Source organism: Eschscholzia californica, unplaced genomic scaffold, assembly GCF_041429995.1.
Source record: "Eschscholzia californica isolate CP2 unplaced genomic scaffold, dmEscCali1.0.p SCAF_5, whole genome shotgun sequence".
NCBI classification, from domain to species: Eukaryota; Viridiplantae; Streptophyta; class Magnoliopsida; order Ranunculales; family Papaveraceae; genus Eschscholzia; species Eschscholzia californica.
This window is the reverse complement of record NW_028238472.1, coordinates 3,225,318-3,242,004: the sequence shown is the minus strand read 5'-3', so window position 1 is coordinate 3,242,004 and position 16,687 is coordinate 3,225,318.

The window sequence follows — 16,687 nt, the reverse complement described above, 5'->3', positions numbered from 1 at the left end:
AGATGATGAAGCGACCCCTTCGTGGCGATTATATAGGGATATAAAAGCGTTAAGTGGAAGCTTGTCGCAACACGGTAGAATTACTTTTTTGTCCCCGTATTTGCAATATGGAGGCTCATCAGCTTCAACACCTTAGACATAGGCTAGTTGCTTATTAGTCCTTTCAGTTAACTTACGCTTGTTGTATCCGTTTGTTTACGTTTGCTACCTATAACTCTGTAAGGATACTTGTGGTCGTTTATTTATGAAAGCTTTACTTCAAAAAAGAAATGCAAAACTTAGTCTTCGAAATTTGAAGGCCACATAAGATTTTTTTGGATTTTAGGGTTTATACTGTTTTGGTAGTAAATTTCCCACATTTCAGGTTTTAGTTGTTTAGGGTTTTAAGTTTAGGGTTATTTAAATGTAGCTATGTTGATTGATTAATGAAATATAAAAGGGTTTTGTGAATGAGATCAAAGTTGGTTTCTTTAATTGGTTGTGTTATTGCAAAATGTCTAATCTTGGTAGTAAGTATAAGGTTTCACCAAATCTTGATTTGATGATATCAACTATAGGGTGTGACGAGTGATGTTCATAGATGACATAGATAAAGAGAGAGATAACCCTGGAGAGACAGGTACAAATGATGGGCTAGGATCACATTAGACACGTAAAAATGCCGGTACCTGCAGGTGAATGAATTCGTAAACGTACTGTGGCGAGACAGGATTCAGATAGAAAAAGTCAGCACCCGGTCGGGATTCACCCTGGAGAGTGGCTGCCCATAGCTGTTGTTGTACCTATATAACGGTTTGCTGGTTACACTCTCGGCTGCCAATCACCTTTCTTGAGTACCTTCGGTGGAGGCTAAAGAGGCACTCTTCCGGCAGGGGAGGGGGAAGGGGAGCCATTAGTGAGATATCACAATGGAATTGGATGAATTAGATTTCTATCTAGATGTGAAGGGTACCTTTAAAACTGATATTTTCAGCATCGCTTTTACCTCTTCGAATGCCTCAGGATGACCTCTGTGATCGGAGTCCTTCGTGCATCTGAGCCACTGGGGCTTTCCGGCTAATGTGCACGTGCTATCTCGTCTTATTAATCTTATTTGTGCATTGATTGACTATTCATGTTAAACGTCTATTCAATAAATTTGTGGTATAACCAAGTTACCAAGGCGGAACCAGGATCCATACCTAACCTTGGCTAGCATGTGAATGAAAAATTAGGGACCAAAATAATGGGGAAGGAGGAATTCCAACTCACAACCTAATACGTGCGCATCCAAGGCGAATACCAACTGACCCCCATTACTTTCTTAGTTAAATATTACCTTCTAATGTAGTTATTTAAGAACGAACCCTAGTTGTTTCATCCACAACACTACCTCCTAATACAAATATTCGAAACCTAACCCTAGCTGCAGCCAGGGCTAGTCTCCATTTAGGTCCACCCTAACATGACAACAAGTCCATTATGTGTCAAGACAACAAGACAACACAACCATTCTTAAGCTATATATGTGGCTTATAAACTAGATACTAGATTAGATGTGACATACTGTTGGAATTGTACATATTAGGCCCATCAGTAGAATACAAGCTCAAAGTTCACACAGTCTGCCCTTGGTCACTCTGCTCATTGACATGTCCAAGCACAACCCTATAGGCTCGTGTTAGGTTGTGTAAGGTCTAGACCCAACTCTTACGCGACCATCATAATGAACCATTTACCCCAACACAAAATTGAAATCTATATTTCAAATATATATATAATGTTTTGTTGACAATATAATATTTTCACACTTAGTAATTTTCATACACTCACATATGTACATATATAGAAATTATAAAACTTTTTGAAATCTGAAAATTAGGTGGATCACTCAACAAAAACATGTATATTGTTTTTAAAACAACAAAAAACACATAGGATGTTTGTTATCCAATTTAAAATCTCACATTTGTCTAGCATTTTAAAATAACCCTCTAAAGTTATATTTCCGTTAGCAAGGGCGGAGCCAGGATATAAAGTTACCCCGGACTAACTTAAAAGTAGTTAGAGAGCAAATATTTCATTTCTAACTTATATGCACTTAGAAGTAGTATTTAAAAAGCAATTTTTCGTCGAATATGTAGAATTTCGTTAATAGAAACATAAAGAACTTAAGATGAATTAACCATAAAAATTTATAATGTATGTGATCATTGGTAATTTGGAGACAAAGAAATAACTAAAACGTAACTTGGATGAACCAATAAAAAGGGGTAAAACTTGATTTTAGCACAAAAAATGGTCAAAAAGGAATTGAGTTCATAAGTAGGGGGCATTACTTGGGACTTTAAGAGAAAATACATATAAATAAGGACCAATAGAGAGCTATTTAACAAAAAGAAATTAAAATTGAAAACATGGTATATAAGAGGTTTGAACCCATGACCTTTTTCTTTTTTGAAACCCTCGAAATCATATTTCATTCATAAGTGATACAATCACAAATTACAGGGGTATAATTTTATTCCTCTCGGCCAGAAACTTGAGAGTTACATTCATAAGTAAGTTCGCAGAACTTTGAATGTAAAGTGACTTTGAATGTTAAGGGCCTCATGTATTGAGAGAAATTGGTGGACTAGACACTGGCGAAAAAGGAAGATGAAAAGATCCTAAAGATCAAAGATGAAAGGACCCTAAAGGTAAACAAAATATGATAACACGATAATAAAAAAAATACTAATTAACATCCCCACCGCTGTCACCTTAAATCTCCACTGTTGCCGGAAAACCACTATTGTTGCCAGGAAACCGTTGCCGGAAATCGTAGTCATCAATCCTTCTTCATCATGAAGTCATGAGATGAACCAATAACGATTAAATCTGACTTAAATTGGCAAACAAACACTTAATAAATTGATAATCAATAAGCAACTTTGAAAATGAAATTTGAATCCTCAATGTAACACCATACAAATCGAACCAAGTTCTGATATGTAATCGAACCCATGACCTATTGGGTGGTAGAGTATGCACACAACCATCTGGCTATATATCTCCCTTACCATGTTAACTCTTTCCCTTTACCAAATTAATAACACCCTGACTACACCCTCTTTCTGTATAAATAAACTACTCCAATTAAACTATTGATCATCATTAGCAGTACTGTCTCAGTAGCAAGAACACCAAGATAATTAGGGCAATCTCAACTCCCTAGTTGCTTTTCCATATTCATACCACATTCTGAATATGATGGAAAAAGGTGATAATACCTAGATTTCGTTTTATCCACCTTTCTCTCTTTCTTCCATTCTTTCTCTCTCTAGCTAATGAATCTTTTTGATTTGCAGGTTGTGAAGACAATGTGTTATCTCAAACGACTGAATCTGAATCAAAAAAGGAGGTAACTTTAATTTTGATTTAGTTGTCTTTCTTGCATTTGTTATTGTTTGTGTTTTTTTGATCATTTATCTGAAATCACTTTATTTCACAATCAGGGGACTAAAGAAGTTCATCAAGAACAAATTCAAAAGAATCAATCTGAATCTAATAATAAAGAGGTAACTTTAATTTTGATTTTGTTGTCTTTCTTGTATTTGTTGTTTTGTGTTTTTTTGATCATTTATCTGAAATCACTTTATTTCACAATCAGAGGACTAAAGAAGTTCATCAAGAACAAATTCAAAAGAATCAATCTGAATCTAATAATAAAGAGGTAACTTTAATTTTGATTTTGTTGTCTTTCTTGTATTTGTTGTTTTGTGTTTTTTTGATCATTTATCTGAAATCACTTTATTTCACAATCAGGGGACTAAAGAAGTTCATCAAGAACAAATTCAAAAGAATCAATCTGAATCTAATAATAAAGAGGTAACTTTAATTTCGATTTTGTTGTGTTTCTTGCATTTGTTATTGTTTGTGTTTTTTTAATCATTTATCTGAAATCACTTTATTTCACAATCAGGGGACTAAAGAAGTTCATCAAGAACAAATTCAAAAGAATCAATCTGAATCTAATAATAAATAGGTAACTTTAATTTTGATTTTGTTGTCTTTCTTTTATTTGTTATTTTGTGGTTTTTTGATCATTTATCTGAAATCACTTTATTTCACAATCAGGGGACTAAAGAAGTTCATCAAGAACAAATTCAAAAGAATCAATCTGAATCTAATAATAAAGAGGTAATTTTAATTTTGATTTTGTTGTCTTTCTTGCATTTGTTATTGTTTGTGTTTTTTTTGATCATTTATCTGAAATCACCTTGTTTCACAATCAGGGGACTAAAGAAGTTCATCAAGAACGAATTCAAAAGAATCAATCTGAATCTAATAATAAAGAGGTAACTTTAATTTTGATTTTGTTGTCTTTCTTGCATTTGTTATTGTTTGTGTTTTTTGATCATTTATCTGAAATCACTTTATTTCACAATCAGGGGACTAAAGAAGTTCATCAAGAACAAATTCAAAAGAATCAATCTGAATCTAATAATAAAGAGGTAACTTTAATTTTGAGTCTTTTGTCTTTCTTTCATTTGTTATAGTTTCTGTTTTTTTGATTATCTGTTTGAAATAATTTGATTTCAAAAACAGGGGATGAATTCCCAAGAACAAATAATTTTGTTATAGTTTCTGTTTTTTTGATTATTTGTTTGAAATAATTTGATTTCAGAAACAAGGTGAATTTCTATCTTCATCTTTTCCTCATGTTTTCTTCCTAATAATATATGGGAATTTCTTATCTGAGTATCCTTTAGAATAAGTTGATTTTTTTTTTGGTTTGCTAATTGTTGTTCAATAGAATCAATGACTATGAAATTGTGAAAATGGGTTATTTTCATGCATAGAATTAATGACTATGAAATTGTGAAAATGGGTTATTTTGCAATAGAATCAATGACTATGAAATTGTGAAAATGGGTTATTTTCATAAGATTGATTTTGTTTGTGGTTTACCAATTGTTGTTCAATTGAATCAATGACTATGATGACTATGAAATTGTGAAAATGGGTTATTTTGCCATAGAATCAATGACTATGAAATTGTTAAAATGGGTTATTTTCATAAGATTGATTTTGTTTGTAGTTTACTAATTATTTTCCTAATGGCCCCTAACTTTGTGATCAGCTTCCCGCCAGGCCCCCTACTTTACGAGAAATACCCATATGGCTTCCTTCCGTTATAACACCGTTACTCTATCTCCTCCATCTCTTTTTCTCTCTCTGCCATGTCACGCCACATCATCTGTTACGCCACCTCATCACCTTCTCCGACAGAGGGTGTCGGCCGGCCAAATTTCCGGTCGGCGACCTTCAAACTAAATATTTTTTTTCTCTTCTTCTTCTTCCCCTCTCTCTCTCCTGTTTTCTCTCTCCTATTTTCTCTCTTCTTCTTCTTCTTCTTCTTCTTCTTCTTCTTCCTCTCTCTCTCTCTAAAATGGCCGGTGAAGGGGGAACCCTTCGCCGGCCGTCGGTCTGGGAAACCAGACCGACGAGGTCTGGTTATCCCAGACCTTCAGATCTGGGAGTTCTCAGATCTGAAGGTATGGGGAAACCAGGCCTTCGTCGGTCTGGTTTCCCAGACCGACGGCCGGCGAAGGGTTCCCCCCTTCGCCGACCATTTTAGAGAGAGAGAGAGTGAGAAGAAAGGGGAAGAGAGAGAGAGAGAGAGAGAGAGGAAGAAGAAGAGAGAAAAAACAGGAGAGAGAGGAAGTAGAAGAGAACAAAAAAATTTATTTTAGTTTGAAGGTCGCCGGCCGGAAATTTCCGGCCGGCGACCTCTGCAGGAGAAGGTGATGAGGTGGCGTAACAGATGATGTGGCGTGACATGGCAGAGAGAGAAAAAGAGATGGAGGAGAGAGAGTAACGATGTTATAACAGAAGGGGGCCATATGGGTATTTCTCGTAAAGTAGGGGGTCAGGCGGCAAGCTGGTCACAAAGTTGGGGCCATTAGGGAAATAACTCTTAAAAGTATTTGTACAGAGAGGGTCATGATCCTGTTTGAGTAGAAATAGCGAGAGATAGAGGGTTTTACATAGCTGAAGGTGATGAGGTGGCGTAACAGATGATGTGGCGTGACATGACAGAGAGAGAAAAAGAGATGGAGGAGAGAGAGTAACGATGTTATAACGGAAGGGGGCCATATGGGTATTTCTCGTAAAGTAGGGGGTCAGGCGGGAAGCTGGTCACAAAGTTGGGGGCCATTAGGGAAATAACCCTTAATAGTATTTGTACAGAGAGGGTCATGATCCTGTTTGAGTTAGAAATAGCGAGAGATAGAGGGTTTTACATAGCTGGAGAGAGAGAGAGAGAGAGAGAGAGAGAGAGGATTCAATTACTGTTTGAGTTAGAAATGTATTTGTACAGAGAGGGTCATGATCCTGTTTGAGTTAGAAATAGCGAGAGATAGAGGGTTTTACATAGCTGAAGGTGATGAGGTGGCGTAACAGATGATGTGGCGTGACATGGCAGAGAGAGAAAAAGAGATGGAGGAGAGAGAGTAACGATGTTATAACGGAAGAGGCCATATGAGTATTTCTCGTAAAGTAGGGGGTCAGGCGGGAAGCTGGTCACAAAGTTGGGGGCCATTAGGGAAATAACCCTTAATAGTATTTGTACAGAGAGGGTCATGATCCTGTTTGAGAGAGAGAGAGAGAGAGAGAGAGAGAGAGAGAGAGAGAGAGAGAGAGAGAGAGAGAGAGAGAGAGAGAGAGAGAGAGAGAGAGAGAGAGAGAGAGAGAGAGAGAGAGAGAGAGAGAGAGAGAGAGGAATTAGAGAGAGAGGATTCAATTACTGTTTGTTATTTTAAAGACGCCCCTCTTAATGTGTAAATGGTGTTTTCAGCATCAGGGACTACTGGATGGAGAAGAGGAAGAATTAAGTAAAGAAGATGAAGATAAGTTTTTCAAGGTGTTGGGTTCTCATTTTCGCACCATGGAAGGGAATGTAACAACAATGTCCATGGTCAAGGATCTCGAGGCCCAAATCTATACCTACATCGGCGAAAAAGTACTCCGAAAGTCAGATGTTGATCCAAGTCAAGGACATCTGTCCCATTTCAACAAAAAAAAAGGACATCTGTCCCTACCAAGAGACCTAAAAACTAAAATGAAGGCTTTCTTGACGAAAGAAGAGGGAAATATGCTAAAAGACGGGAATATCGAAGCCACCATAGTCGATGGACGAGGCGGTCAATGGCAAGTCAACCTCACATTTTGGGTATCACTACAAATATATGCACTTATTAGCGGGTGGAAGGAAGTAGTCGAAGATTTGAGGCTGAAAATTGGTGACCGAGTTAGATTATGGTGCTTCAGAAGACAAAATGAAACCCATCTCTACTTCGCAATCAATTCGGATTATTTCGATCGTCTTCAATAATACTTTTGTTTTTCTCAATTGAAATTCCAATACATTAGTTTTCGTAAATGTGAAATTTTGAATAAGGATCAAAGAGAAAAACAAGTTCATTTTTTGTTTGAGTGGACTTACCAATCATACAACTAGTGAAGAACCAAGTCTCAAACAACCCATCTTAATATATATTTACAAGCGTCCCAAATAACGAACATCAACGACGATTTCTTAAGCGTCGGACCTGAAATTAAATTATCAAATTTCTTTTTTGCTGCGGCAAGAATTTTACAAAACCGTCCCAAATAACGAACATCAACGACGGTTTTAGCCGTCGAACCCAACTTCGGTGATAGTATACCCGACGGTGATTCTGACGACGGGTTTGGTATTGTCGTTGAAAACTAATAGCGACGGTGATAATACATTAGCGACGGTTCTCTGCTGTTGGTAAAACTCATTTTCGTGTAAGATTCAAATTTAGGAAATGGTAAGCTTCAAAGTTAGGACTCCACGGTCAAAAGACATACATATGACTCCACCAAAGTGAATTTCACTGCACCTGATATGTCAATGACCTCAAAAGATCTAGTTAACAAAGAACACCCTTTATTTGGAGACCATAAAATAACATTAGTTTAATTTTGTACTTGAAGGAAGGCCATACCTACATAATTTCATAGAAGCAATTAAAAACTTAAAAAGCATGTCGTCTAAAAACTAAACTTTGACAGATTGTACGGGAAAAAGACTCTCCACAAAACTTATTACTGGAGAGAAATCATGCTCAGATGTTGTTTTCCTTAAGTTTTTCTTGTTTCGGTCATAAAGATAATACATACATTCTCCGGTTTCCAATGGTGTGTGTCCTATGAGGATTAGGTTTGTCCCTATAACACCTTCAAATCGAACGTCATTTGGATTCGCGCTCAAGTCCAATTGAATAGTTTCTTCAATCCAATTACTATTATTAGTTTTCTCCTTGCTATCTTCATGTAGTATCCACATCTTGAAAGTGATTTTACTTGTAGTAGCATCGCCGCATATATTCTCTACTAGAGATACACATTCATCTATCACAATTAAATGACAACTACCCATAGCTTTCACAACACTAGGGATTGAGATGGTTGTTCTAAACTTTTCACTTCTAACATCAAATGCCACCAACAGGCCATAATGATCACGTTCCTTCCAAAAAATGGAACCATTTGCATAAACACAATCGTCGTAAATTGAATAAGGTAGAATCTCATGAGTCGTTCTCCAAGATTCGTCTTCCCCTATTGAAAATACCTCGCAAAAATTTCTCTCAACCACAATACCTTTATTTTTCTTATATGATCGCCATAGGCAAATAACCTTATGTACTTTAGAGATCGGATCAAATCCCAATCCATAACTAAAGAGAAAAGGCTCACCAAACTTATCTTCACCGCCATATAATTCAACTTCTGTTCTTTCAGTCTCCAATTTTCTCCTCTCTTGTTTTATTTCCAATCAGTCTCTTCTCGAGTGCTAACATTAAAAACAATAAAAGAAGATCTGCAGTTGTCAATAGAACAAAGCAAACCATTTACCAGTCTCATCGGACTTTGGCAAAATATTGGCAATAATACATTACGAAAATGGCTCGTGTATTCACCGTGTAGATCCAATGAAGTTAAAAAGGTATAAGTATTAGCGTTTGTATCTTCGTGAGGGTCAAGTATTATGAGTGTTTTGTTACTTTTCGAACGGGTAAGATGATGTATATAATGAAAGTGTTTATCATACTTAATTAGGTATTGGAAATGTTTGCATATAGACTTGAATCGCAAAAGTGACTTAACTGGAATTCTGCTAAGTATCTCAATCACTAACATATCAAAATCAATAATTGTAATTTTGCTCCTAGCACGATCAACATGTATTAACTTCATCTTCTTATTCATCATCACCTTCATATTTTTTGAGTTTTCCTTGGGCGAGTCGTGGGTATTTAGTTTGAGAACGAACCCTATATATGGGTATTTATATAGAGATAGAGAAGATTTTGACTCTCTAAAATATAGGATATATTCCTACAGTGGAACCCTATATATGGGTATTTATTTATATTTATATTTATATTTATATATAGAAAAAGAGAGATCAATCCAACATTGGTTGATGTTCCTGAAAGCATATATTGGTTGATGTTCCTGAAAGCATATATTGGTTGATTTTGACTCACTAAGATTTATTTATATTGGTTGATGTTCCTGAAAGCATTGTAAGTCAGTTGGAGACAGATCAATCCAACATTCCTCTGATTTTTGAGAGTTAATAAAGTTAGGCTGAGCCTAGTTTCATCAAAAAAAAAAAAAAAATATAGAAAAAGAGAGGATTTTGACTCCCTAGAATATAGGATATATTCCTCATCTAAAAAACGCCTTCCCTTTAACTTCTAAATTCTCCTCTTTCTATTCTCTCTCTTTAGTTTAGATTGCTTTTTTTTTTTTATCTCCCCAACCCGGCCCAATCCGTTAGGCAGCAATCAAATTTGAAGGGCCTAAACATATAAATTATTTAAGGTTCATTCTATTTGGCCAAATTTGTGAACAACTGTGACCAAATTACATGGTTGGATATGTGTGTGGATATTGCTGGTAATGTCTTTTGTATGTAAGTGAGCGTATGAAAATAGACCCACATGGAAGAAGGGCTATCTAGCAAGCAATAATATAATGTTTAGGTATTCTGACTCATTGTTAATTGGTTTTGAGTTGGATGACCACAAACTTAACACCAACCCCAAGACCATGAAGATTAACAGAATCAAAAAGTTCACCTCATCTAGTAGAAATAGAAACCTACCAAAATTAGGAAGGAAATCCACCAAAATTTAATCAAATATCGTTGTATAAATTAAGAAACAATAAATACATCAACATCTATAATTAGTTTTTCTAATCTGATACAGGGTTTGTTCAATCGAGCAACCATGTCTCTCTGACAAAACGTGTTTGTTAAAAGCAACATATATAACTGTTTTTGTTTTGTTAATGTTTTTGTTAAAAACAAAAGAAAAAATGCAGAACATATTTCTTTCTTCATAAGACAAAAAAGAAAGTGCATTAGCCAAATTATTATTTGTTCGTTAATGGGATGTCAAATACATAAAATAATATCAATATCATTTTAATTTAAAAAATATTTTACACGTTGATCTGGACGGGAAATCGATCTAGTTGTTGTTGATGATATATATGTTTAATTTTTATTGTTAAAGTTGTTGTGGTAACAAAATATTCCTAGATGTTTTTTTTGTTGAACTTACCTTACATTAATTCGAATAAACGTTATTACAATATTTATCAACTAAAATACAAGGAACATTTTTTCACTTTTTGCTTCTATTCTTCTTTCTTGCCCATTTTGCTAACTTGTCTGCTTGCGAGTTGATTTCTCTTCTGGTGTATTTGAATTGAACTGTTTCGAATGCTCTTCTGGTTTCTCGAATTCTTCGAATATGGATCAACGATTACCAATGCACCGTATGCCTTTTATTATGGATATACTTGATGAGATTCATGTTGTCGCTTTCTGTAATTATTGACTTGTAATTTTATTCTTTCGCCCATTCCATGCCATGTAAGATAGCCATAACTTCACTATTTCTCGCCCTCGAGGATTTCACTTGAGCTTCTATAAATTTGGATTCCGCATTATGTGCTATTAAGCTAATTTCAGTATTGGATATTACATTAATAAAGGATGCATCAACATTTATCTTAATGGAAGGGTTTTTTGGTGGTTGCCATTTTCCATGGGGTTTTTGTTTATTTTCCTCCGGTTTTTTGTTAGATTTTGCAAACGTTTTGATCATTCTAATGATTTTATTAAGATCATTTATCTCATGCTGGAAACAGTGGTCACATCTCACTTTCCATAATATCCAAAGAATGCTCACAAAATGAATATCATCACTAGTGTAACATTGTTGGGTATTGCCATGCCACGAGAAGATCCAATCTGAAATTGATATGATGTTCTCAGATATAATATTAACATTGAACCAAACATTTTTTTGCCATTGCACAGTGTAACAATGCATGCTCAATAGTTTTAATATTCATGCAATTTGGGCAAGTGATGTTATTGTCAACGTATTTTCCTATTCTATCCCTCACCGGGAGAGCTTTAGTACAGATTTTCCAAATGAATAATTTTATTCGCGGAATAGTTGGAAGATACTAGATGAAATTCTAATTAGGCGAATTAGGAGTGTGGGTGATATTGTTAGTGTTCAGATGTTCGTACATATATTTAACTATGAAGTTTTCCGATTTGGTTAGCCTCCATTTGAGTTGATCTTTACCCTCGCTATTCACAGGCATAGCCTTGATCAGATTTTGAATCGGGACATCAAAATTGGCGTGGAGAACCTCATTGTTCCAGTTGTTATCCGTAATGAGTTGGGCCACCTTTGTCAGACTAGAATGATTATTGTTCGAAACAACTCCACTATATTCAGGGATCCAATTATCATCCCAAATGTTGATATCCTTACCAGAGTGCACTTCCCATGTGGCAAGATCATCAATGAGATCGTAGTGCTTTCTGATCGTTTTCCAACTCCAAGAATGATGAGGTTTCGCTGGACCAGGTTTAACGGTGTGAGGGAAGTATTTAGCTTTGAAGAGTTTATCCCACAGAGCTTCTGGTTCAGTTTTGAGCCTCCAGGCAAGTTTAGAGAGCAATGTTGTGTTGTCCAGCTCTGGCAAGTGGATCCCTAGGCCTCCGAGATTCTTCGGCAGGTAGATATATGACCAGACTTAGGTGCATATACCTTTCGACTTACCCCACCAGAAAGTACTTTGAACGGACTTGATGCGTTTGCTCACTCCTTTAGGGATAGCGAAGCACTTCATCTGGTATCGGGGTACGACTGCAGCAATGGCCGAGATGACCACTGTGCGTCCAGCTTGGGAGAGAAAGGAGTGATTTCATTTATTGAGCTTATTCGTGATGTGATCGAGAATATCATTGAAAAGTTTGGTTTTTTGAGCTCCAATAAATAGTTGAGCACCTAGGTATTTCTCATAAGTGGAAGCATATTTGACTTTGAGGGTACGCATGATAAGGCGTTTGAATTTAGGATGAGAATTCTTGGAGTAGAATATATTGGATTTGGTATAGTTAATCATTTGCCCCGAGGTCTCACAGAATTCTTTGAGGATATTCTTAAGATTGTGAATGTTATCGATAGTGTTCCGGTCGAGGATAATGCAGTCGTCGGCAAAGAGAAGATGCTCAAGATCAGAGTTGTTGGTAGGAAATCCCAAGAATCTGTTGTGAATATTATTTAACATCAGCTTACGGTTAAGGCCTTCCATGACAATCGTGAAGAGAAAAGGGGAGAGTGGATCGCCTTGTCTTATACCTCTAGAGGGGTAGAAAACATCATCCGACCAACCATTAACAAGAACTGACATCGAGGAAGAAGAGATGTACGTATGAATCATCTTAATCCAATGCTCGTCATAGCCAAAACGTCTCATGATGTCAGTAAGAAACTTCCATTCAATTCTGTCAAAAGCCTTTGACATGTCTAACTTAAGACCAAAGTATCCCACCGCTTCTTTCATCTTCTTAAAAGTGTGGATGATGTCTTGACCCATGATGATGTTGTCGGTTATTTGTCTACCAGGGACATGAGCTGCTTGGAACAGAGTGATGATTGGGTTCAAAGTAAGTTTAAGTTTTTCAGCCAACAGCTGGTGATGATTTTATAGGTAGTGTTGTGAAGGTTGATGGGCCACCAGTCAATAGGGGTTTGAGGAATGGGGGTTTTAGGGATTAGAGAAATGTGTGTATGATTAATCTCAAGGGGGAGGCTGTCTTGGAGAAGTTTTGAACCAGATCGTAGATATCAGCACTAATCGTTTCCCAGTTTGATTGGAAGAAAAAAGGGGGGTAGCCATCCGGACCCGAGGCTGCCTCCTTCTTAAGACTATGGATAACTTGATCTGTTTCTTCCTTACTAGGGATGGCCAGCAGATCGTGATTTTACTCATAAGTAATCACAACGGTGAAAAAGCTTCATTTGTTACCAATCATTCGACCTTTAATTCCTGAAGAATTATTTGGAGCTCTTGAACTTGGGTTGTGACTAGTTTAGAGTCAACCATTTTAAAGTCCAGAAACCTTCCAATGATAAATTTCTTCACTCCTGCAGTTTCGGCTTTATATTTATTGTGTAGTGTGTTCCATAATTCTTTTGCATTATCAATCACACAATACACATTATAAAGGCCATCATCCAACGAATTCAGAATATAATTTTTACATAAAAAATTACTATGCTTCCACGCCTCTACGACCGAAGTATGTCGGATAACTCTGTCTTCTCGAAGGACCGGGTGGTCTTCATTAAGATATTTTACAAACTCTAGAGTGGTTAGATAAAACATCATCTTCTGCGCCCATCGCTTAAAATCGATGCCCTTAAATTTCTCCGCTTTTTCGACATGGGCAGGATCAACACCTTTCATTATGGCTTCACCAGTTGTTGCCATCTCTATTTCTGTCTGACACAGAAAATTAGTTCAGTATACCGAAGTAAACAATCGTCTTAAGATTGTTGGTTTCGGTGTACCGATTCAACGAGTTGACTCAGCGAGTCTATAACCGAATCACTGGTGAAACTGGTTACTACTTTGATTTTATTTGTAACTCAATCAAAAACACTTTCTTTCCAAATTAATGAAGAAAAACTAAGGAATAGAACAACTCAAATCTTTCGTATTTCTAATCGATAATGCCTGTTATTCAGAACAGATGATTCGTAGTCGAATCTCACTATCGATTTAATATTGAAAAGAGGAATTGTATTCCTTCTGTGTTTAATGATTTATTACTTAAAAATCAACACACTTCTGATTTAAAAAAATTAGAATGTCTTTGATTAAGAAATCAGATAGACTAAAAAGAAAAAGAAAAATCGGAGGATTAGAATAAGATCGAGGCGAGGTATTCCTCTTTCCTTAAGACAATTAACGCCCCGTATAGTACCAAACAGTTACCGGCGTTTGTCTCCCAGGATACAACGATTACCTTTCGATTCAATGGTACTTCGAATCAGAAAGCAGTCGAACTTGAAAGTATACTAACCTTTGACTTAATGCGAATGGACCGGACTTCCTTGTTATGAAACTCCTTGAATACTCTATCAAATGATCTTCTTAAACTCTCTAAAAGGAACTTCTAATAATGCTTGATGATCTGGAAAAAACGGAATGAAATTTGGAGTTCATTTGGGTCCTATAAATAGGTTTCGAATAGACACCTTTATTAGAGACGCTTCTGTTGGGTTTAGGGACGCATCTGTTGAGTAAGTAAAGTGACGGGTCACTTATTTAGCAACAGACATGTCGGCTGGGATTAGAGTCGTCAGATCGCGCTCAAAATCTTGGGAGGAACACCCTCCGTTAGATCTAGGGACCTATACCGAAACTAGCCCGCAATCTAAAGGAGATGAGTCGTTGGATTGAGGTTCAGGAGCTGTCCCACTCCGTGCCCGACAAGGGTTTAACCAGATCCGTTGGATCTTGCGCATTTGCGCGGAGCGAACGCCTGCCATCAGATCTGGACGTGTTCGCTTTGCGTAAATGGTCCCCAAATCAACTTTTCCTTATTGCGACTTAGTCCCTAAATCAACCAAACATCGATCAAACTTCAGACTTGAATATCTCATTCATCCGGAATCGGATTTGAGTGATTCTTGGCTCTAAACTTAAGAGCTCGACGAGACGAACGTAATGGTGTGCTTCGTTTCTGAGTTTGACGACTTGAACTGATCCAAAATCGACTCCGACTCCAACAATGGTAAGCTTCAAATTTAGGACTCTATGGTCAAAAGAAATACATATGAGTCCACATGAGAATGGGGGCCAAATAGACTATTCATCTCCACCTGATATGTCTCAAGAGTGTGTAATGACCACAAAAAATCTTGAATATGATTTTACTTGTAGTAGAATCAACTAAAAACTTAAAAAGCATAAAATAACATTAGTTTTTTTTAACTAGAAGGAAAGCCATACCTACATAATTTCATAGAAGCAATTGAGAACTTAAAAAACATGCCTTCTTAAAACTAAACTTTGATAGATTGTACACGAAAAAGACTCTCCACAAAACTTATTACTGGAGAGAAATCATCAGCCAATCTTAGTTTCCTTAAGTTTTTCTTCTTTCGGTCGTAAAGATAACACATACATTGGTCGGTTCCCCATTGTCTATGTCCTATGAGGATTAGGTCTGTCCCTATAATGCCTTCAAATCGTAAGTTATTTGGATGCGCTCTCAAGTCAAGTTGAATAGTTTCTTCGATCCAATTACTATTATTAGTTTTCTCCTTGCTATCTTCACGTAGTATCCACATCTTGAATATGACTTTATTTGTAGTAGCATTACCGCATATATTCTCTACTAAACACACACATTCATCTATCTCAATTAAATGACAACTACCCGTAGCTTTCACAGAATTAGGGATTGAGATTGTCGTTCTAAACGTTTCACTTCTAACATCAAATGCCACCAACCGGTCGTAATGAGTACGAGTCTTCCAAAAAATGGAACCATTTGCATGAACACAATCCCCGTAAATTGAATAAGGTATAATGTCACGAGTCATTCTCGAAGATTTGTCTTCCCCTATTGAAAATACCGTGCAAAAATTTCTAAAAATATTATTTTTCATGTAAGAACACCATATGCAAATAACTTTATGTACTTTAGAGATAGGATCAAATCCCAATCCATAACTAAGGAGAAAAAGCTCACCATATAATTCAACTTCTGTTCTTTCAATCTCCCATTTTCTCCTCTCTGGTTTTATTTTCAGTCGAATTTCTTCTCGAGTGTTAACATTAAAAACAATGAAAGAAGATCGGCACTTGTCAATAGAACAAAGCAAACCATTTACCAGTCTCATCGATTTTTTGCAAAATACCGGCAATAATACATTACGAACATGACTCGTGTATTCACCATGTAGATCCAAGGAAGATGCAAAGATATAAATATTAGCGTTTATATCTTCGTTAGGGTCTAGTATAGCGAGTTTTTTGTTATTTTTCGACCGGGTAAAATGTATATAATGTAAGTATTTATCATACTTAATTAGGTATTGGAAACGTTTGCATATAGACTTGAATCGCATAAGTGACTTTACTGGAATTCTGCTAAGAATTTCGATCACTAACATATCAATACTAGTAATTTTGCTCCTAACAGGATCAACATGTATCAACTTCGTCTTCGTCTTCTTCATCATCATCTTATTTTTTTGAGTTTTCTTTCCTTGGGCCAGTCGTTGGTATATAG